The sequence below is a fragment of the Peromyscus eremicus genome, chromosome 2 (assembly GCF_949786415.1).
Source record: "Peromyscus eremicus chromosome 2, PerEre_H2_v1, whole genome shotgun sequence".
NCBI lineage: Eukaryota > Metazoa > Chordata > Mammalia > Rodentia > Cricetidae > Peromyscus > Peromyscus eremicus.
This window is the reverse complement of record NC_081417.1, coordinates 87,704,668-87,728,339: the sequence shown is the minus strand read 5'-3', so window position 1 is coordinate 87,728,339 and position 23,672 is coordinate 87,704,668. Positions and strand designations below refer to the sequence as shown.

General features: G+C 37.5%; 1 pseudogene; it reads left to right on the top strand.

The window, feature by feature from the left end:
• The first annotated feature begins 17,050 nt into the window (after positions 1-17,050).
• LOC131904788 (signal recognition particle subunit SRP72-like) lies at positions 17,051-23,169 on the top strand (annotated as a pseudogene).
• The last annotated feature ends 503 nt before the right edge of the window (positions 23,170-23,672 follow it).

The window sequence follows — 23,672 nt, the reverse complement described above, 5'->3', positions numbered from 1 at the left end:
AATTCCATGTGATCCCTAGGAAATGAAACAAAAGGACACTGTTGAACTTTCGATTTGTTTATCCAAAATTTCCAAAGCAAATTACAGTTCTCCATTTCTCCCCATGCTACACAGAGCAGCAGGGTAGGCAGGCAGGGTGAATAGGAAGTCAGCACCCTTAGGGAGAACAGCATGCAGGATGGGCTCATAAAACAGGCTGCCTGCCATATGTGGTCATCTGGCAACCCCACAGAATCAGTCACACAAAGACAAGCACCTTTGATCTACTTGAAAGGCTGGAGATGTGAAACACAAACTTGAGTGACCTTTTCTCTTTTCAGCCTCAGTGGCTCCCCAGTCCCTTTAATGTCACCTTTTTCTCTAAACTTCCATCTGGCTTCTGACAAATCCATGTGGTCTTTGTGATTTCACTATCTCCATTCTTGTCTGTTAAGCAGGATCAGAGAATGCATTGCCATTTTTGTAAACATGGCTCTGCAAACTGACTTTAAAAAGGCAACTAGAGAGACAGATATAGCTTTTAAAAGAAAAGGCAAGACAGTTGTTGAAAGCTGTGAAAATATTGGAAAAAATATACATTTTTCTGTACATATAGTGTCAAATTTAAATGTATGAGAACATACACATTTTAAATTAAATATCAGTCCCACTTTACTTCCAAAATCTTAGTAGCCTGTACACACATCTTTGGCCTTAATATTTATGTCTAAAATAAAATATGAAAAACACTCAACATACTTAAATAATTTCATCACATATTTAATATAGAGACGTTGTAAGGAGTAGCAGTGTATGCCTGAAGTCACAGCTAGTCAGAACAGTGAAATCAGAATACTGGGTTGAAGACCAGCTATGTTATGGGAAACATAACATGATCCTACCTTCAGTAAAAGCAATTAGTTGGAGATTTTAAAGTTTGTAGTAATCAAACTTAAAATTGATGTCTTAATCAAAATGTAGTAATATAAAAACTATATCTAAATTTGCATATATTTGTATCAAGAGGTATTTCTGTATTAATGATATACATATTTTTATATTAGACAATTATACCTAATTATCTATTGTAGTTTATGCCACATTATACACTATTAACTACTTGGAATCTAGCACTTCTCTTTAACTGGAATATTAAAAACATCTGCTCATTCAATAGCATGAAAAAGATAAAAGTAGCTGACAAGAAGACAATAGAAGTGCTATAAAAATCAAATTCTGATTTTATACAACTTAAAAACAGTCCTTAAGAGCACAGAACCAATGTCAGCACTGGCCCTCTTCCAACTGTTTAAATCTTATTGAAATAAACAAATAGACAGTTTAAGTTTCTTTTCAACTTAGAGTGACAGCTGAAGCAGTTATTTTTAAAAGTCAATGTGACTCATTTTGCATGAGCATTTTTATAACAAAAAGCTTCCTAATGATTGCTTTTCAGGGTTGTTCCCCCTTTTTACAACAGAATAAGAGCATTGCTCTTATTCAGTGTTTAGCTAAATGAAAGTGCTAACCTTCCAACAGCATGACTGGCTTTATTTATCTTACACAGACATGTGAGTCACTCAGTCATGACCATGTGGATATAAAAAAAAATATCGAACTTCTTGAATTGTGTTCTTTTCTTGACACATTACTAGAATATCCATTATCCTTATCTTGAATGATTTCTACACCAACCAGGAGCAGTGGACATGGGTTATCTCTGCCTTAAACACAGATTAGTTCTTCTTAAAAAACGTTTGCAATTGTTATATTAATTTCCAACCAATGAACATGCATAAAATTGGAGGCAATTCTTCTTAATCTTCTTACTCTTCTTCTGGTGTTATTTCCTGTATATTTCTCCATTTCACCCTGATATCTCTCCAAACTTACACAGTTGTCTTACTCATTTACTTTCTGGAAAAAAAATAACAGGGATTTCATTCTTAACATTGCTCATATGTTCAAACTCAATTTTTTCCACAGAATTTCAAATTCTAATAAATGAATTCTAAATCCTGAGTCTAGAAAAAAATGGTATCATTCATACTTTTCACTCTTTTGCATCTCATATTCAATCATTACTGGAGAAACTTCTCCATGCACAGCACATTCCTGGCAGTTTCAGAGTGGACACTGTTTTCACCTCAAGCACACAGCATGAGGATTCAGACTAGGCACTCTGTATTCTGGGTGTATCCATATAGTATCAGGCAAAATTGGCTTTGTTTTGCCATAAAATACCTTGTACTTCTTTCATTTACTCCTCTCATTTCTCCATCCCTGGGCCAGAACTGTTAATTTTATTATTGGAAGAGTTTTCCTTATTCCAGAAAGTCATCAGGTTGAAATTAGATAATGGGTAGCCTGCTTAGAATAGTTTCTTCCATTTAGCAGTGTGCATTTCAGATAGCTTCATTTTTTGTGGCTTTGTAGCTGATTTCTTTTTGGTGCTGAGAAGTATCACGTCATTTGCATGGACCACTGATTATTTATTTATTTATCTTCTAAATTATACCTGGGCTACTTTCACATTTTCACAATTATAGTTAAAGTTGCCACTATTCATTCAGGGTGTTGTGCAGACAGTTTGATGAACATTGCAGAGATCCATGAGTTCAGTTGTAGGCTACAGTTTATAAGAAATCATCTTCCTGAGCGAATATACTGTTTCACACCACCCAACAGTGAACAAGGAATGAGACTTCCTAATGTTCAGGGCTTATGCCTTCTTATGCTTTATCTTATTAGCAGCCATTTTTCCAAACATTTAAAAAAGATGATGGTATTAATTATGAGAATGATTGCTGTCTTAGTTACTTTTCTGTTTCTGTGATAAAACACCATGACCAAGTCAATATGTGGAAGTAAGGGTTATATTGGGCCTACAATTCTAGAGGGATAAGAGTCTAGCACCATCCAGCTGGGAATTCTGACAACAAGCAGGTGGTAGGAACAGCTGAGAGTTCACATCTCCAACTTCAAGCAGGAAACAGAGAGCAAACTGTCTTTGAACTCTTAGAGCTTTCCCCAAGTATACAATTCCTTCAGCAAGGCCACAACTCTTAGGTCTACCTAAAGAGCCCCAGGAACCCTAGGACCATGTATTCAACGTAAGAGACCATGAAGGACATCTATTTTTCAAACTAAAATTGTGCTAAATTTTTGTGAACTAGCTTACAGAACTTAGAAAAGAGTATTTATATTACAAATAATATACAAGCAGTTGGTATTAATAAGACTAAAGGCTTGAGATTTTCTTGATACATTTACTAAATGAAATGCTAATAGTAACAATATGAGAAGTCACTACAGGATGAATGTGTACATGAGCTGTGTCTCATCACTCACAATAGACATTTATACACTGAATTCTTTAATGTTTGTTTCATCACTTTCCATGATTCTACAATGCCATGCCATATACTTTATGTCAAGGTAAAGATACTAAAGGACTATAAAAGTGTACTCATCTAGTGTACTTCATATCAGCCCCCAGGAGTATTTTGTTATTTTGCATTCAGTTAGTTGTACACTTAGGAGATCTGCAACTTAAGTAACTCACTGGCACTCATTTTAATACTTTTGTTCTCTAATGATTAAGAAAAGGAAAAACTGTGTGTTAGGGTTTTCAAGAGAAAAACAACTCAGAGAATATTTATATGCATATAAATACATATATATATATACATATATATATGAATGAATGAAAGGAAGATATATTATAATGTCTTATAGTTTGTGATCCAGTTAGTCCAATAATGGCTGTCTACCAACAGAACTTCCAAGAATCCAGCAGTTGATCAGTCCACAATGCTGATTTTCTTCATTGGTCTTCAATATATGCCAGAATCATGAAGAAGTAAACTCTAATGCTGATGAAGAAATGGTCTTGCCAATGAGAGCAAAAGAAAGCAGACAAAGAGAGAAAGCTTCCTTCTTTTGTGTCTTTTATATAGGCTGCCAGCAGAAGGTGTGGCCCAGATTAAAGGTGGATCTTCCCACTTCAAAAGATCTGGATTAATGCTGTCAACTTGTAATATCTAGATTAAGTGTGGGACTTCCCATTTCAAATTATTTCATTAAACAATGTCCCTCACAGTTGTACCCAGCTGCTTAGGTTTTAACTGAATTAATATGTAGTCAAGTTAACAATCAAGAATAGCCATCACAAGTCCATCCCTTGTTAACTTGGCAAACTATCATATCCCCTTATATCACGTTTAATTTCCAAATGAAAGCAATAACCAAGTAATAATTATGCCTAACATGATATAACTATAACTCCTATAACTGCAAAAACATTACAAATTTCTGGATAGATGACAAAGTCCTTTGAAGGATATTCTTTTCATAGCTCAAAACTTAAATATTAAATATAATAACCACTGATATTCTTTTAACTGATGTTACATTACATGTTAAAGAAATCAAAGAAAAAAGCACAAATATCTAATATAACCCCATTCTTCACAGAATATGAAAGAAATACTCATGTCAATTATAATCTTCATTTCTACAACTAGTCACATGACCTTAGCTATTACTTATAAACACCTTCATCTACTAATCATTCTGTATTTCTTCCAACCTCAGCAAGCATTTCAACAGGTCTTGGTTCTTTTCCTGGAGGAGTAACCCATACCTTCATTCCTGAAGAGTATGTACCCTTTATCATCCTGTCTGGATTAAGTTGTTGTAGTTTTCCACTGATTTTAATCACAGGACATAGTAGCACCAAGAAATTCCCCAAAGGATCTCTGGCACTACTCAGGGGAACCTGGTTGTCCCTTAATTCAAAGGGTTCTGGTTCTGCAAACTGGCTCAAGTCTGAAAATTGCTTCAGAGGCAGAGATTCGATTTTGCCACTGTTTAATGTAGCTTTTCTTTCATTTGTTTGAGAATGTTTCTACTTTACAGATCAAATAAAAATTCAGAAGGCTTCTTATCTATTTCATGTTGGAACACCATGGTTGATTAGCCAGTACTGAAGGTCCATACAAATCATGCTACCATAAAATTCACTTTGCCTTGCTGTCCATTACAGGTTAGGCCATTACAGACATGACTTTGTCTATGCTGCCAATTAAAATAACTATGATTACCGTGCCTTTGGCAATTCTGTGCTGGTACCTGGCCCCTGCTACTTCAAGGCCCAATTAAACTCATCTCATTTAATTCATTCAACTAAGCAGCAATATCTCCAAATTAAAGGTCTGGCACAAGAGAAGGATGACAACAAAGCTCCTCAAATGTGCTGGCATCCCTCTCACCATATTGGGTTCTACAGAATTAGTAAAGGGCATATCTTTTGAGCTTTCCCATAGTGGAGGATTAGGTTTTACACAGCATACTCACTCAAGCTTTGCAATTTCCTTGAGCCTTAAAATCCCTTTATCAACACTAAGCCAAGGGATATCAGGCATCTCCAACTCCTTTTTAGTAGCCTGTAGACATATTTCTAAATGGTCCTATTAAATAAAAAACACAGAGCCAAATATAGGGGTGAAAGCCTTAGAGAGATCAGGTAAATAGGGAAAGCCACCAGCCAACCTTACCTCACCAACTTTGCAGCTTCCAAATGCGAGTTACTTCCTGTCTACCCATGCCTTTATTGCCTTGCTGGTCTGCCATCTGATTTGCTCTCTGTCTAGCTACATCACTTCCTCTTCCTGGCCAGCTCTGTCACTTCATGTCTGTACAGGCCTCCAGAACTCTATGGTTGATACTGGGATTAAAAACGTGTGTTAGCCGGGCGGTGGTGGCGTACGCCTTTAATCCCAGCACTCGGGAGGCAGAGCCAGGCGGATCTCTGTGAGTTCAAGGCCAGCCTGGTCTCCAAAGCGAGTTCCAGGAAAGGCGCAAAGCTACACAGAGAAACCCTGTCTCGAAAATAAATAAATAAAATAAATAAATAAATAAATAAATAAATAAATAAATAAATAAAAACGTGTGTTACCACACTTGGCTCTGTTCCTTAGTATGACCTTGAACATACAAAGATCCTGCCTGTTAAGTGATAGGATTAAGGGCATGTGCTACCACTGCCTAACTTCTTTGTTTACTTAAAATGGCTTGCTAATTCCTCTGATCTCCAGGAAAACTTTATTTATTAAAGCACAAATAAAATATCACCACTATTCAGAACAAATAAAATATCACCACAGTAGCCACTTTTGACAAATGCTTCTGCCAAACGTTCAAAGTTTGACATTTTTCAGTTGTTCAGTTTTCCATATTAAATCTAGAATCTCTCTACTAAACAGGCTCATAACTATGAAATCAGCCCGATCCAGTTTTATATTCTTATACCATTATCCCACATCCTTAAAAATCCATTCCAACACATATTCCCTAAACTTCTGCTTGAATGAATTAAGAAATTCACTAAGCTTTATAGTAGTGTAGCATACCTCCTCATAGACTATGTTTTCTTTCTCCCTTACAGGAGACTAGTTAGCCTTTAGTCTGATTATAGTTTTAGAGACAACTATTGGTGAACCCTGAGGAATTGTCTTGCCTAGAATCTCCTTCAGGGAAAGTCACTAGTAGTTTGGCAAACAATGAAGGATTAATTTTCTCAGTTAAAGGCAAAAAAGGCAATATTTCAGGGGTTTGGGGTGGGAGTACATCTTCTGCTGAAGGTAGAGAGATTACTTCTTCAGGAGAGATAAACCTTTGAGAATCTGAGGATTCAAAGTTCTCAGCATCAATAGGGTCCTACCACAAATCTCCATCTCAAGTTATACTCAGATTTTATATCTGTTAGTGGCTTGAGCTGTCTATTCCACACAGGGTGGTATAGAGTATTATAACAAAATTCTTTTGAGTCTCTTGAGCTTTGAACTGTCTTGAAGTAAAATTAATGATGGATCTATTAACTATCTAGTGAACTGTAATATATGAGGCAATTAACTAAGCTACACATAATCTAGGTATTCAGCATATTGACCTGAGTATGTGAGTCCTCCAGTACTAAAGACCTGCTTGATTTTTAAATTATTATTTCAAAAGTGTAAATTTTTCATATCTGTTCTTAAAAGAGTTATTGATTGCAGGTAGAAAAATCTACATTTTACAGGAAATATGTCTAATAAATCCTAATATATAAGGAAAAGTTGAGCTGTCTCAATAATAATTGAAAATGAAGGGAATTTAATTCAGGTATGCTATAAAGAAGGTGAGGTGGGTGGTATTTAGGGGACACTGTAAAACAATCTATAAATTGCACAAGCAAGAACTTCATTCAGCTTCTGCTGAAGGGCTGAAGAAAAGAGTTAATTAGGGACCAACTACTTTGAGAGATGGGGTTGGTCTGGAGTGTGATGATGTACTTAGTGACTCTCCATTGGCCAAAAGCTAAGTTTCCTTTTCCCAGCAGGTACCATTTGGAAATAGTTTTTTCCTGGGTGTGTTTAGTGCAGGGGGCAAAGCTTTTTTTTTTTATCTACTTCCCCCCTTCTCCTGTCAATCCCAGGATTTTGCCTGGTTTGAATCTGTGCAAATTTGTGCATGCTGCCATTGTCATAGTCTCCGTGAGATTTTTTTTTTTTTATATCAAACTGAAACACAAAAGATGCTGTTTCCTTGTCTATTTCAATTTTAGGTTTTTGTTTTTGTTTTTGTTTTACTTTGTTTTTGTCTTTGAGAGAATGAGCATGAAGCATGAAGTTGGGTGAGTCAGGTGATGAATAAGGCTCTGGGGGAGTTGGGGGAGGGGAAATGATCAAAATATATTGCGTGGAAGTAATTTAAATAAAAATAAAAGGGGGTTGGGGATTTAGCTCAGTGGTAGAGCACTTGCTTAGCAAGTGCAAGGCCCTGGGTTTGATCCTTAGCTCAAAAAAATAAAATAAAATAAAATAAAATAAAATAAAATAAAATAAAATAAATAAAAAAAAAAGATGCCTGTGGATTGATAATTCCAGGAGTAACTAAATTTCTGGCAGGTTTTGCCAGGTAGAGAACAGATTATAGAGGAAAAGCAGGCATATTAAGTGGCTGTTGAAAGAGAAGGACATGAACCTGATGGAATTAAACTTCAGTAGGTCTCAGGATACCCAGCGACAGGAATCAGTCTCTATGTGCAACAGGAGCAAATACAGCATGACCAGGCTGCTGGGGTACCGCTGATCTCATCGGTCCTACATGAGCTCTGACACACTGTTGGCCTCAGTTCTGTTTTCAACTCCATTCTCACCATGTCAATAAGTAAGACAAATGACTCTGATGCACATAAGATGGCTCTTTGGGGTTTAAAATCTGATGTTTTTAGACTTAAAATTCATTATTATTTCTGCCTCATTTCTACATTTAAGTAATTGTGGGATTTTGCAGGCTTTCAGCATTTCAGTGATATTAAAAAAAGAAACATCAAAATGATAAAAATGTTGTCTAAATAATTCAATTATCAAAGTAATACAAGACGCTTTTCAGTAATTTATTCTGTAAATGTAAAAATGTCACTGAATTGGAAGCATAATATATGCTCTGTGCTACTGATATGCCAATAACCTTCAGAGATAGTTTGGCTCCAGCCTCCTTGTTTCTATTGCTTTCCCACAGATACTTAAAAGTTTCCTGCCTTCATCTGTTCAGTGGGTATTATCATTTGATACATAGAAAGAAGGTTTAAGAAGTGCAACTAGTAGGTCTCTTCAGACTTTAAGTGTTTGATCTTTAAATTGAGTTTTTATTCCAATAAACTGCTCTTTCATGATCATAACACATTTGGTCAAATTACATATCCATATAATAAAAGGTTCCATGATAAACTTCCCAGAGTAATCTCACCAGTTAAGATAATGGAGTGCTTTTTGATTTGGTCTGAAAATTTGTTTTTGTGTATCCTTAGTATATTGGCAAGTATATGCAGTATCTCATTATATTTTGACTATAATGTTGGCTATGGGAACTAAACCATAAGATGTATTTAATAACTTACAAGGAATCCTCCAAATTAAAATACACACAATAGGCCCTGCCCAATACACACATTTAAGGTAGTATTCACTCATAATATCATGTGAAAAAAACTGAGATATTAACAATCGTAATTAACGTCTTATCTTAATGATATCAGATTAAGATACTGATATAGGCCGGGCGGTGGTGGCGCACGCCTTTAATCCCAGCACTCGGGAGGCAGAGCCAGGTGGATCTCCGTGAGTTCGAGGCCAGCCTGGGCTACCAAGTGAGTTCCAGGAAAGGCGCAAAGCTACACAGAGAAACCCTGTCTCGAAAAACCAAAAAAAAAAAAAAAAAAAGATACTGATATAAAGGATGAAACTGAATAAAATTTATCAAAGCATATAAGCATCAAAAACATAATAATGAAAGTGGTAGTGAGTCCCATATCTAGAATAAGGAAGAATATAGACATGAACATGTCTATAAAATCAAAAAGTAAGACGTGTACGAGGGTCTGTAGTTGGACTTTTTCATCTGGACTACTGGTTTCCCAGTAATGTCACAGAGACTTATTAATTGTAAAAGCTCAGTCAATAGCTTAGACTTGTTTCTAACTAGACTTTATTACTTACATTAACCTATTTCTATTCATCTACATGTTATCTCATTACTTATGGCTTTTACCTCTCCTCCTGCATGTCTGTTCCCTCTGCATCTGCAGGCAACTTCACCTTTCTTCTTCCCAGAACTCAATGTTTGAAGAAGTCTCACTTACAACTCTTCTTGAGTAGCTATTGGCCATTCAGCTCTTTATTAAATCAGTCACAGTGACATATCTTCACACAGTGTAAAGGAATATTCCTCAACAAGGGTGACTAGAGTGTCCTGGTTGACCTGTGTGCACCTTCAGTTTGTCAGTAACAATCAGAAAAAAATGGAACAGTTGTCCCCACTTTTGACATCTCCTATTTGGTCTTCTTGTTTATTGTAACAAAATACAATAAGCTGGGTACCTGAAGCAACAGAAATTTATTTATTACAAATTTGGACACTGGTGAGTCAAGATCAAAATTCTGGAAAGGTAGATTTCACTGTAAGGCCTCTTCTTTGGGGCTATAGACGATCACTATCTCAGTTCTTCACCCAACAGCTCTGCAATCATGGTGTACAGAAAGAACAAGCTTTTTGTCATTTTTAATAGGGATATTCACCCATCAGAAAGACCTCACCCTCTTCATCTCATTGTGTTCCAAAGTTGATGTCACCATGAATATCATAATGGGGGCTAGTGCTTCAACATATGAACTTCAGGGGTGATATATTAAGTCAATAAAACCTTCTTGGCAACCTTCTGACAACTACTTAGTTTAAACCTGTGCCGTGGTCCGTGTGGGAAGGCTAACATACATAACAATTTCTCATGATTATGACAAGTCAGAACTTCAGGTCAGTGAGGGAAAAGCTGATAGGTTACTGATATATGGATGTAGGATTAGAAGATATGGAGAACACCAAATAACATGCTATACAGTTCATCTGAGGCAGAAGAAGGTCATGAAAACAGGACTGCCAAGGGACAAAATAGACAAAAGGAGATAGCACAAGAGTACAGAGAGAAGTCTCTAATGCCATGGTCATGTTTTAGGCAGAAGATAGAAAGTGCTTTCCATGATCCCTTACTTTAGGCCTATGCTTGGCTTGCCACTTTGACCCTATAAAGAATGATTAGATGAAATAATCTTTATGACAATTCTACATTTTCAAAATAAGCATATTGTATGAATTGGCCTTGTAATTAGAGGAAAAGTCTCACTTTGTTTTCTCTAAATATGCATAACTCTGGCAGACTTTTGGAAGGAAGGCTCTGGATGGCAGGGCTCAGGGCAGAGCACTGAGCAAGCAGGCCCTTGGTGGGTACTCTGGCTTACTAACTACTTATTTTACTAAGATGTCATTTTGCTAACACATCTGACAAATCTCAGTGATTCTTAACTTGACAACAATTCATTCTTTCATTCACAATCTATTTTTTTAATTTTATTTTACAATAAAATTCTGTTCTACATATCAGCCATGGATTCCCTGGTTCTTCCCCCTCCCGCCCCTCTCCCCTTCCCTCCAGCTCAACCCCCCATTGCCACCTCCTGCAAGGCAAATCCTCCCCGGAGGACTGAGATCAACCTGGTAGACTCAGTCCAGGCAGGTCCAGTCCCCTCCTCCCAGGCCGAGCCAAGCGACCCTGCATAAGGCCCAGGTTTCAAACAGCTGACTCATGCAATGAGCACAGGACCCTGTCCCACTGCCTGGGTGCCTCCCAAACAGATCAAGCCAATCAACTGTCTCACCCATTCAGAGGGCCTGATCCAGTTGGGGGCACCTCAGCCATTGGTTCATAGTTCATGTGTTTCCATTCATTTGGCTATTTGTCCCTGTGCTTTATCCAACCTTGGTTTCAACAATTCTTGCTCATATAAACCCTCCTCTTTCTTGCTAATTAGACTCTCGGAGCTCCACCCAGGGCCTAGCCGTGGATCTCTGCATCCAGATACCTCAGTCTTTGGATGGGGTTTCTAGCAAGACAATTAGGGTGTTTGGCCCTCCCATCACCAGACTAGGTCAGGAATTTTTAAAGCTGATGGGATTAAAGGTGTGCACCACCACTGCCCGGCTGGCTACAGTTCTTGACAGCTATTTCTTTGCCATAAGAAACATTTTTTTTAAATAAAACAGTATTTCCTTAGACAGAAGCATTTATGGATGTGTTTCAAGGAAGATCCTGTCATTGGCCTTGTGAAAAAAAGGTTTACTGCTGTCAACTTCGAAGGCTATGTCAGAGGAAAAAGTCTTCAAACAAATTCCTTCGGTTGAGATTAAGTTCTAATCACACAGCTTTGGGGCTGTAGCAGAAAACTCTATCACTTTTTAATCCTAGAATTCTAGTCTTGAAATAGTGGCTATTAGCTCATGTTCTTACTTAAATTTAAATTAATTAAAAATGACGTAAACTTAACAAGATTTAGTAATTCTGGCCACATAACTAATAACTTGTGTAGCTTGTGGTGACCATGTCAAGCAGGGAAGACTTGAAGCATTCCATCAGCACTGGTACCCTGAAATAACAGGGAGACTCAAGAGACAAAGAACCCCGTCAGGGCAAATATGCACAGTAGGCAAATATGGGCTCCTGTTAGGTAATTCCTTTTTCTCTATCTATTAACAAGTAATTAAAATATATCAAAGCTCAAAGCACTGGATTTTCTCCTTAATGGTTAGAGGGGGAAGCCAGCTCATTGAAGACTTGTATTTATTGTTTGTATGTTAAAAGTAACCAAAAGAAAGTTATTCTGTTTGGTGTATCAGTCAAATACATTGCAATTCAATCTACAGTGCATAAACTGCAAATTATGCCTGTTCCTTTTCTACCTCCTCTCCCACATTTGTTCCTGTTGTAATAATCCATTCTCTCTCTCTCTCTCTCTCTCTCTCTCTCTCTCTCTCTCTCTCTCTCTCTCTCTTCTCTCTCTCTTTCTTTCCTTTACAAGCTAACAAGTTTGATGTGGCTCTGTGTCTTATTCCCTTCCAGGCTTGCAGCTGTTTTGGCAACAGAAGAAAAAAATCCCCATAACAAATCAAATAAAAGCTCTTTCTGTGAAGAGGAATTGAAAACAGCAGGCCTCAAAGAGGACTGCACATGAGATGCCTTGTTCTGGCTTTCAACACAACTCAAATCAGAAACACATTACCATAATCTGAAACAGCCCACTGCTAACACAAGACAGATGGTAGGTAATAACCCATGCATCATTAATAAATAAATTCCAGCATTAAAGGCTTTACAAAGTATGACAACATTATCTGGGCACAATTACTGCCCCTTTCCCACCCCAGCATCATTTCAGTGTGTTATGGACTATGCTAGGTTTATTTTTATCTTTTTTCACTTCGACTCCACAGATCTAAGGGAAGTTTAAATATGACACACGTTCTAACCAGATGAAACCTATCTCAGTGTACAAGAGAGGTCAAAAACTCCATAAGGAAAAAAGAAAATAGCCGCCAGAGTTTAAGAGCTCACATGTTCTGCGGTTGGATCGGCCCACAGAGATTTACTGCGCTGCCCTCCATGGGCTGGCCTCGCCCTCTCCAGTATGCCTCAGCCTGTATCACACTGCACATTTTACCCAAGAATCTTGGCATCACATTTGCCATGAAGCTGAAAGATGTATGTGTAATTTCTCAGTTTTCTTTTTGCGAGCGTTGCCATCTGTGTCTTTCCCCCTGGTTCCCCTCGCTACATGGGAAAGCAAAACAACCTCTGATTAGATTCAAAAAGTAAAAGAGAGAAATTTAATACCATAAATGTTGGAAACTAAACTAAAATAAAAGAAGAGAAAGACATTACAACATCCAAAGATATGGACTGCATTATTTGTTCAAGGGATGTGGAATATCTTACCGAACCAGGATGAGGGGAGCACAGAGGTACCAGAGAGGACTGTGAAGGGGTCTTAGGATATTCTCTAGGATTTCCCAGGGTACGGCTATTATTCTGCAATGTCTAGATAGCTACTCTCCCTTCACACCATCCTAAATCAAAATAGAGCTCGGGAACAACCACAAATTAGGTACAAATACAGTATTTAGTAAAGCAAATACAAAGTTTAACTTTCCTTTATAGGAGTTATTAACTTGTCCGAATGATGGTTTTGATGAAAGAGAGAAAATATATTGAACTAAATCCTTTGACATGTAAAGACCTAAGAACAGACACAGTATATCATAAATAGGCTAATCTCAGATCATGTGACAACCAATGAATATATTCTAAGATATCATCCAAAGTCTCAAAGGGCAGATCCTCTGGAAGGCTTTCTCAGTCCTTGAATTTAAATTAGTTTTTCTTTGACCTGGGTCTCTGGGAAGAAAGAATGAAGAAAAGAAGGAAATGAAGAAGGAGACAGAAGGAAGGAGACAGAAAAGGAGAGCATAGGGACAAGGGGAAGAAAGAAGGGGGAACCTCTTCCTGACAGACAGCCCTTACATCTTGGCACTCAGAGACTCCCCTTTCTGGTATAGTACATAAAGGCTGATATGCAAGACTTCCTTGATGAGCATGTTAATCAAAACCCTCCTTTTCCTCAAACTAAATCAATATTTTTATGTGTACATGTGTATCTACTTTCTCTTAATTGACTGTTTATCTTGTTTCCTGTACTACATTGTGAGATTCCTGAGGGTACAAACTGTGTCTAATTGACGATCTAAATTCTTCTTAGCACCCGACACAGAACACCGCACTCAGGCTAAATGGAATCACCACTCCGAGAGATGCCAGGATGGCTGGCAGGGCAGCCTTAGCTGGGTCTATGAGTTCCAGGCGAGTCTGTCTGTTCCAAAGCAGCTTTTCTTTGAGCTCTTTCCAGCTTTCTCTGGGAACAGCTGCTGAGGGATGGTCAGGAGGAGGAGAGTTAAGCTCTAATTGGTTCCTAAGGTCTGCAATTTCCTTCGATCAGTACATGATGGAGGGAAATTGTAAATAAATCCTGATTCTGAATCAGTAGATAGAGAAGAAATCATAAGATCATATTGATTAACAGACATTCTGAAAACAGCTGTAAAGTAAGGGTCATTTCTACAAACCTTGGTGTGCTTCCAACTTCAGAGTTTATGACATCACATTTGATGGTTTTTTTCTTTTCTCTTAGGTGAATACCTGCTCATGAAAATTTATTAAGCTATCATTCTATCATCATTTAGGCCAAGTAAATAATTAATAAACTTTTATTTTCTCATCTTAAAGTATAAGTTACAGATTGAAAGTTTTAAACAAGATTTTATCAGTATCTCTGGAGTTTCAAGTTCAGAAATCAAACCCAATGTCTGCAACTGCTAAAACTGTATAAAGAAAAACCTGCATGCAGTCATCTGGCTACATATATGCATTTCTTACTTGTGAATTCAAACAACTACAGATGGAAATGCTTATGAAGAAGTATGTTTGTTTTGAGCATGCATAGGTTCCTATTTTCTTGTCATTCTTCCATAAACCATACAATATAACATCTATGTATAGTGTGTTAGTGTTATAAGAAATCTAGAAGTGATTAGTGGCTATAGAAGGATGTCTATGTAGTGTATAGATCCATATGATTATCATCCATGGTTTGCTGTTACTAATCATGAAGGGTAGCTGTAGAGAGCTGCATAGTCAGGATATTGTCTCAATGATGTTTATACATTTTTACTTAGCAAAGGGAAAAATAAATCATATTTTTGTTTTCTAGAATTATTTATTTTATTGTTTGTATGAGTGTTTTGCCTTTATATATGTATGTGTATCCCATGTGTACAGTGTCAGAGGAGGTCTGAAGAGGTTGTTCCATCCTTTGGAACTGAAATTATAGATGGTTGTGAACCACCATGTGGGTTCTGAGAACTGAACCTGGGTCCTTTGTAAGAGCAGCAAATGCTTTTAACCACTAAGTCAACTCTGCAGCCCTAGTTACTAAAACAAACAGGTTAGCTTAAAATCTTCCTCAATTAAATCAGATAAGGAAGCAAAGCACATAGATGAGTACCTATGGACACAGGCCTTCTGTAGATCTGAACTTACTGAAATATAACTACATGCTTAGGGTAGTGCATCCCTAAAGGAATCAGGGGTGGGGTTCATTATCTTATTGATAAATTTCGAGCCTCCAGTTAGTGTTTATTCACTTTCCCAGTATCTACTGTTAGAGAACACAGTTTCATTTAATATTTGTGAACTTTCTACTGCCTCATCTACTTGTAAATAAGAAAATCTTCTGCATCTCATAAAGTATTGGAGGACTGAACTAAATCATGCTTTGAGGATGCTAAAACATTACTCACATTAAGCATGACATGACAAAATTTAGCTATATTTTAGAAGCCACATCTTAGACTTGGGAGAATAGTTGCATTTTTTCTTGTCATTTGGAAGCATAAAATTTGGGGTAAGATCAATATAGGAACATCATTTCTACATGACATGGTAAATGCTACCTGAATTTACGTATGCAAAGTTGCCCAGAGTATCCAGTGTACAACCAGGTCTTTCTTATAGTAAGTGCTGTGTATATGTTGATGGAAACAAGAAAAAAGGTCCTGCATTTCATTGACAGTACCATTTAGTGAGAGATGGTAAAAGATGTGATTCACATAAGTTCACAGAAATAAGAGCCAAGTTCCAATTGCACATGAGTTCCAGAGTAAAGGCAGTGTCAAGAAGATCAAGTTGTTCAGCTGTTTCTAAGTATGCAGGGCAGTCAGTCAGCTAACAACTTGTAAATGTTCCTTTAAATGGTGATGTGCTCATAATTATAGATCATTAAAGAGCTAATTGTAAAGAGTCTTGACTGTGGAAGCCATACTGAAGAGTACTGAAGAAGATGGGAAGAGAAAGATAGGGGTATACTGTTTCTACTGCAGCAGGCTTTTAACATATGACAGCTGCAGGGGAGGATTCCTCCCAGCATGTGAGTTCAGTGTCAGACTCTAGGAGTAGCTAACACCCTACTCTATATCTTAAATAATGGGTCATGCATGAAAAGGTTTAAAATAATTCACGTTGAAATATTTGTCTTGTCAGATGACATTTGTCATTTTGATGGTAGATAGACTTTTGAAGGATAATAGCCTTATAAACACTCCTTGCCAGTGCTTAAAAGAAGTGTATGATAAAGAAGGGGCAGTCTGGCTCATTTCTAGTTAGTTAATGGGATGCAAAATTCATTTTCTAGTTTTTCTCCCACATCGGAAAGGACAGGTTGATAATTTTATGATTTAAGTCATATTTGTGCCACAAATCAAGTGGGCCTGTTGAATAGCCTCAGAGAATCTTTAATCCCACGTTATCTCATTTGATGCCATCTGATGTGTAGAGTTCATGAGTTACCTTTCTCAACTCTAATGGTATTATTCATGGTTGGCATCCAAATTCCTCTTAAAACCTGACCTACATCTCAGAATTTTAATTTGAGGAGTAAAAAGCATAGTGATCTAAACACATGTGTGAATGAAGCCATTCCAGGCTTTAAAGTTCCGAGTTGTGCTCCAAACAACTCTGGGTTTCCCTATGAAACCATTTTTACCCAAGAAAACCAGCAAGTAAGCTTCTGAGCCCTGGAATGACAGTGAGATGGTTTTTGGAAGGCATCAAGAAATTGTGGAGAGAGAAATAATGCAAGATCTGGTTCCTGGTAGAAACATTCCATCTGCGGACTTCGTGGATGTCAGTGCTGGGAAGGATAGACGGACTAACTCATCATTTCATCTTGCAAGGTTTCATGCTTTCTTATTCTTCATTTGAAGCTTTCTGAGCTGGAAAACAGTAGAAATAAGAGGAGGAAAAAATCTGCTTCTCTGACTTTCCTTCTTCTAGCCCCAAAAGCTTTGTCATTCACAACCCTGTAGGCAAAAATCTACGGATTTTCAGTTGCAGAATAAAAAAAAGTCATCTCATTTTTACCATGCATGACTCATAATTCTTTAAATTTCATTTGTGATTTTTACTCTTTGTAGGAAAACATAAAAGACAACATTTGAGAATTGCAAGCTTTCCATAGAATGATGTTAAAAATTGTTAGCAGTCAGCCAGCAAGAGGGCTCAGTAGTTAAATGTTCTTGTTTCACAAGCCTCACAACCTGAATTTGATTCTCAAATCCCAGAGTGGAAGAAACAACCCACTCCTTTATGGCACTTTGTCATTGTTAACTGATTTCATGATCTGAGATGAAATCCATTTTCAATAAAAGGTAAATATTGTAGACCAAATTGATAATTGATAAATGATCAGTAATGAAAACCAATTCATTTAAAGTTCTAGCTTTTCTTTTTCCTTTTTAGAAAGCTAGTAGTAGAGTCATACTCCCAGTGACTGATTGTCCCACTGTGTCTCTGGCTAGAGTTGTCCAGCAGCCTATCCATGAGCTCACAGAGCTTCCAACGGTAAGAACTCACCTTTCTTTCAATTCCTCACCACTGCTGTACAAAACATTGCTAGCTGTTGTTCGTTCTCCTTTTGTTAAAACAAAAGACTTACATATGGATCTGTTGCCAATCTCCCAACTTTCTGAGTGAATTAGAGGTCATTTACAAAGAGAGAGAGGAGAGACAGGGAGAAGAGCTAGGGATGGATAGAGGGAGGGAGGGGGGAGAAAAAGAATGTACAGATGTACTGAGGGAAAGAAAGGAAAATAAAGACATGGACAACTATCTATGTTGCCAAAACATAGGAGACTAAGGTGGGATCATCGCAGGGCTCTAAGAGGCCTGAGCTTGGTGAAATTGATGCTGACAGGTTTTGCCCTTTACTTCTTCTCCCTCTCCCTTGCTAAAAACCATTAGACTACATTCCTAAAGCTAGCCCTCAAGGTCTATTCCCTTATTTGGCCACTGATTCATTCCTGACACAAACCACCAAGGTCCAACAATCAAAATTCATTATTTGGCTACCCCATCCAATCAGGATTCAGCACATCACCCTAGCACAGAATCCCCCTTTTCTCCTCAAAAACACCTGCTTACTTGCTTGTTTCTTGCTGTCTGCCATTAAAACCCCACCACCCCCATACTTGCCCCTCTGGGGTAATAAATCTCCTTTATACTGAGAATTTAGTGTCTGGGTGTGTCCTATACCAACTGGTTGGTGGGGAGCAACCTCTCTTACAGTCATAAGGTTGACATTCAATGGTTTAGAAATCTCTGATGTGAGGTCTTTTAGATCATGTGAAAGCCTTCCTTTCCTTTCAAGAAAAATACTTATTGTTTTACACCCTGAAGTGGATTTCTGATGCCCATCACAAAAAAAAAATCTGTGTTTGATTTAGCTTTTCACAGATTTGTTTCCAGAATCTCTCACACTTCCCTTTCCCAATCACACCCCTAATTTATTCTCTAGGCTTATCCAGAGTGATCTTAGATTTTATTAATTTATGTTTTGTGTATATGTATGTGCATGTGTACATGAGTGCATGTTTGTGTTCAGGTGTGTATACATCTGTGTATGGAAACAAGAGAACATCAGGTGTTGTTCCATGGGAGAGCCATGGGCTCTCATTAGCCCGAGACTTCCCAATGTTTCTAGGCTGATTAACCATCAAGCCCAGAAATCTGCCCATCTCTATCTTTACAGTTGCAATTACAAGGATTTACCATCATTCCTGGCTTTGTTAAATAAATTCTGGTAATCAAACTTAGGTCCTCCCTTCATGCTTGTGTGGCAAGACCTTTACTGACTGATTAGTAAAATATTTGCAATTGTGCTTAGTGTTTGCTTTCTACTGGAAATCAAATTAAATGAACAAAGCCCTGACCCATATGGGCTTCTGCCTTACCTCTCATACTCTGTCTTCCTCACAAACCCTTGCCATTGCAAGCACTACTACAACTTCCCACAGGCAGCTGTGGCATCAGCCACAGGACATTTGCACTGATTTTCTATGTTGGATTCTTCCAGGTACTTTTAAATCCCATTTGTTCTTTGCAAAAAATTCTAAAAGGGGGTTGATTAAATTTAAATGTACTTATGTTAGAGTTCAAGAGATGTTGTTCAGTTCCTCCTTGAGAAGACTCCAACAATTAATGGGCAAAATATAAAGGTATTTATTTCCTAAAATATGTGGTACCATCAAGTGCTAAACATCTTACATGTTGCTGATCTGTTCTTTTAAGCTTTGTTATTTTCCATCAAAAAGCAGCACATTGCCCATTTTCACTTATCTTCTTTTGGCTTCTTATATGCTTTGTGTTCTGGCTTCCAGTAACCCACAGGAAGTATTCATTCCTTTTTTTTTTTCTAGATGAACATTTCTGTCTAACCTGCTGCCTTTCCACATTTTACTATGGCCTGATGGACTCATCAGGAGGGACCTTCTTTCTTCACTCAGGTCCAGTGTGCCTCACTGAAGGTTGTAGAGACTCTTTCCCAGTGAGAGGGAAGTCAGGGTCCCTCTGAGATACTCTCAGAGTTTGTCTCACTTACACCGTTCTGCACAACACTGTAACAAATGCCTAATTCCAGGCTTAGGTATGGATAGCCCATAATGGCCTGTGTGCTCTGCTCTGTCTTCTTCCTTCCTATTTTTGTAGGAATCAACTCCATCTGAGATAGATGTGGGGAGGTGGTCACTCTGCTACTGAACAGTTCATCTTGACTTTCCACTTTCCACTGCCCTGAAATCTAACAATGACAGGAAACAGTGATAGTTACAGTGACTATGTACAGTGTTACAGTGATCACCTTCTATGTGACAGGCATTTGTCCAAGTGCTTCATATGTAATGTCCCATCAGTCCTCATGACATTCCAACACATGGGGCTTTCTTATAATTTCTACTTTAGGATGAGAAATGTGGACTTCCAGAGCTAAAGAGCCTTTGCGAGTTCTCACAAGTAAAGAAGGAGTTGAGACATAACTCAAGGTTGCATATATCTGTGCACTGTGTTTTTAACCATTATTTCTGTGTTATCTGTGGGTGAATAAAATATAGGATTCTTTAAAAAATATGTTCTGGGCATTACTACACACAGAAATCTCATGGCAGCATAGTTGAGGTTTAATGATTTTTGGGTCCATCTCAACAATTCAGATTTCAAACCATCAATGCCCCTAGAGGCTTCAAAGTACTTGCAGAAATGAAGCATGCTTCTATCCATATACTCCAAAGGAATGATTTGCTCAAGGTTTCCCCATTATAGAACATTATCAATTAATGGGTATTAGGTGAGAAAAATTTATCACTTATCAAATGAAAGAGGACAGTTAATTTGATCAATTCATCATTCAATTTAATCATTTGAAGGCTGCAGCTAAAGAAGACATGATCATGAGTCAGAGCCATAGGTGGTGATTATGAGATGTCATCTAGAACGTGTTTGGAATCTCATTCCAACACATGATAATGACATAGTAAGTAATATCAAATGATTAATTTGAGTACAATCATGCCATCTGAAGACTTCAGCTCATAACCTTAATGTACTATTACCATAATTAAGGTATCTTAGCCATTTGGCATTTTGTTGCCTTTCAGAGTTTAACTTTTCTTTCATTGTATTAGTAGTATAGTGTTGATTCATTTATGATAATCATCTTCCTTCAAATGGTTTGGTAATGGCTCAGGAGTAGAAAAATGACAAAGATGGAAACAGAAGCAGAGAGAAATGGAGATCAGAGAGTAAAATTTATGTGCAAGCACTCCCAATAGAAATGAGTCCTGTATGTTAGTTAAGATTTCCTAGCTACTGCAATAAAAAGTAAAAAGAATGGATGAGATTATTTTAAACATAAATTTTGTTTATTGAAATACATTTAAACTTCAACATGAAATCAAATAAAAACCTAATCATGAGAAATATTACTTGTTTTTTACTAAGCTTTTATGAACCAAAGTATATTTACTTTACCTTTATATCACACAGCAATTCAATTGCAAATTCAGGTCTTCCATCACTGAAGTCAAATTGTCACACTGTCCTTAACCACATTAGTTAATGGCCATCATGCTGCACAGAATAGTCATAAAGTATTTGTAAAATGAATCATGTTCTTTGATAATGGAAACATTGGAATACTTTTATTAGCTTTGAGAAGCATGCTACAATTCTTTGTGTTTTGTGATGTTTTTACCCAGGCTCACTTTTTTTAAGTAGGCAAGAAATGAATAAGAAATTTAAGTAAGCACAAAAGAATAAGTAGTATAATGATTTTACACTGTTTCACAGAAGTCTCCATCCACAATAAATGTGAATATTCTGGGTACCCCTGGCATCCAAAGCAAGAACTATCAACTATCCATTTCTGGCACAAAATCAGAATTCCAACAGTGAGGAGGGAGAAAAACTGCCTATCATTCATGGTTCAGTGGTTACTTCCTATAGTTTCAGGGTCATACAGAAGGAGCTCTGCAACTTTACAAGATAATAAAACTAAAGCCAACACATGTAGTACTACTGGCCCTAATTGCAAATAGCATCATTATCATTAATAAGGACCAAAGTGTTTTTAACTGCAAGAAAGAAAGTGAAATTAACCAATGCAGAAGTAGAGTTTAAGCTTTTGAGGAAACAATTGCAATTAAAACAGTTTAACAAAGCTTTGCTTGCTATCTACAAAAACCAGGCAGAACAGTGCCACAAAATATCTGCCAACTTGCAGTCCCGACATCCTGAGTATCTCCTGCCTGTGTTAATCCAAGCGCCCATCTCTTCCATGAAAAGCAACATTCAAAAACAATAGAGCTGCTTCAGGAATTTTCTGACCAACATCCAGAAAATACAGTTGAAATCTAGCTCACCATGTAACAGTTGAATTTTCTCAAGGTAATATTTCCAAAGCCTGTCTAATATTTAGAAGAACAGAGAAGTTAAATCGTAAACCAGATATGGTACCTGTTTTAGTGATCATGTACAGCCACAAAGAAGATATTGGTGGTGCCACTGAGGTTTTCACACAGCCATCCAGTGGTATCAAAGCCATCAACCATTATCCTATGCTAATTTGTCCTTGATAAGAGAAATTGCAATCTTTAAGCTCAAATATGGAAGTAAGTAAGAGGTAATTACTGACCTAGAACAGCTATGGAAACAAAATCCAAAAGATATTTATAACCTAGCTAGCATTATTTCTGCTTACTTGTTTATGGACCCAGTAAAAGCAAAGGCCTTTAGTAAATGCTTGCCTTCAGCAGATAATAGATGTTTAAAAGTAGATATTAAGGCTCTTGAAAATTCTCTTGGTGGTTCATACCAAGAAAGAGGGGAGAGAAAGTTATTGGAGAAAATCAACCTAAGGAGCAAGAACAAGGAGATTTGAAAGAGGATGAAATGAAAAAAAAAGGAAGAGGAGGAGGAAGAAGAAGAGGAGGAGGAGGAATAGTAAGAGAAAGAAGAAGAAGAGAAAGAAGAAGAAGAAGAAGAAGAAGAAGAAGAAGAAGAAGAAGAACAAGAACAAGAACAAGAACAAGAACAAGAAGAACAAGAACAAGAACAAGAACAAGAACAAGAAGAACAAGAAGATCAAGAACGAGAAGGAGAAGGAGAAGGAGAAGAAGAAGAAACTGCCTTAGAATTATGACCCCAAAGTAAAACATTCTTACTACCTAGGAATAAAAAAGGGTGAAGAGAAGAACCAGACTGGAAAAAGAACAAAGAGAGCAACTGCAAGAACTTCCTCTGAACTGGACACCAGTAAAACTGGGAACAGCCTACTTGCCTCACTAAGACCTGCCTTGCTACAATACCTACCTCTAAAGTAATCTGTACTTCAAGACACCAGAAACATCCAGGGCCCCAGAAACAAAACAGAAACATGCAACAGGAGAAGGAGAAAGGAGGCAAAGGGGCTAGTGATTGTGATGTACTTGTTGCAGATTGTTTTAAATCCAGAGTTCCTGGCTTTTCCAACATAATAAAGGCAACACAGCAAGAAGCCCAGAGCTCCCTCCTCCATCCCCATTGTCAGGAAATGATTTCTTGTACTTCACATGGGAACTTCATCAAACTGACTAATCAGGTTTAGCCTACTTCACAAAATAGCTTTGCACAAATTATGAAACTGAAGATGCCTGAGTGTCAGATACATTATCTAAGGTTTCCTGGAATTTAAATACAGTGTGTTTCCCCTGCTTCAATTAGTGTGAGAAGACATACATTCACTTTTAAGTCTCACCTTAAATTATGTGTTGGGAGGCCCTGGGTAGGTTAAATGTGGACTCTTCTGTGCATCCAAGTCCTTGGTTTGGATTATCATGTGATGAAA